The sequence below is a fragment of the Coffea arabica genome, chromosome 10c (assembly GCF_036785885.1).
Source record: "Coffea arabica cultivar ET-39 chromosome 10c, Coffea Arabica ET-39 HiFi, whole genome shotgun sequence".
Lineage (NCBI taxonomy): Eukaryota > Viridiplantae > Streptophyta > Magnoliopsida > Gentianales > Rubiaceae > Coffea > Coffea arabica.
Genome location: NC_092329.1, coordinates 15607784 through 15608812, shown reverse-complemented (window position 1 = coordinate 15608812; position 1029 = coordinate 15607784). Strand labels below are relative to the sequence as shown.

Below are 1029 nucleotides of genomic sequence, written 5' to 3'. Positions count from 1 at the left end.
GGATTCACCTCCATTTTACCCAGTAATTCTCCTTAGTTTATATTATTGATAGAATTAGCAATATGACCTATTTGGACCTCTACATTTTTATACATCCTAATTAATTGGTCCAATCTCCTTTCTATTCGTTCAAATCTCTCCGAGGTGCCTTTGGGCAGTTTTTTCACCTCAATCTCTCAACCCAATTTAGTATCCGTTGATGGTTGCCTTGATTGGAATCTCAATAGATTAGTCGATCTTTGAGGATTGCTTTAATCTTTCTATCCAAAATTTGAATGATTTCTCCATCTCGGATTGTATGTGTTTGAATAGGGGTTATTTTAAGCATTTCGGTTGTAATTATTGACAAATTGAACCTATTCAAAATCAACACACTCATTAGTGTCATGGTCATCCCCACATATAGAGCAATATGCAACATGTACATTAGATGAAGAATTCGGGCCAACTCCAGATTGTCTACTTAGCAATTTTATCACATTATTCATTTGGGCACTTAACATATTTAGAGTGTCCATTTTGATCATACCTAGTTGGCACCTAGAATTACCTTGCCCATTGGTAGTTGTTTGCCGCCATCTCTTCTATCAAGTTTTGAGTTTTTTGGGGTGATTTATCCATTAAAACTTCACCAGCTGGTGCATCAATAGTAATTTTAGTAGAGAAAGATAAACCATTATAGAAAATTTGAACAATGAACCAATCGAGAAATCCATGGTGTGGACATTTCCGTAGCAAACCCCTGAACCTTTTCCACGATTTATATAATCATTCATCATCTTATTGGCTAAAACTAGTAATGTCTATTCTAAACTTAGCCATTGTACTTGGTGGAAAATATTTATTCAAGAGTGCTCTAGATAAATCATCCCAAGTAGTCAAAGTATTAGGATCATGGAAGTGTAGTCAAATTTTAGTTTCATCACTCAAAGAAAACGGGAACAATCTTAGCCTTATAGCATTTTCACTAACTCCATTCATTTTAATTGTATTACATATGTCCAAAAATGTGATTAAGTGTGCATTTAG

The 1029-nt window shown here is 34.4% G+C and overlaps 1 non-coding gene across 1 annotated transcript; it reads left to right on the top strand.

Annotated features, from left to right (window-relative positions):
- Positions 1 to 709: 709 nt before the first annotated feature.
- Positions 710 to 816, top strand: LOC113715275 (small nucleolar RNA R71). The gene has a single exon (XR_003453911.1). It is a non-coding gene; the product is annotated as a small nucleolar RNA R71 (small nucleolar RNA).
- Positions 817 to 1029: the final 213 nt, after the last annotated feature.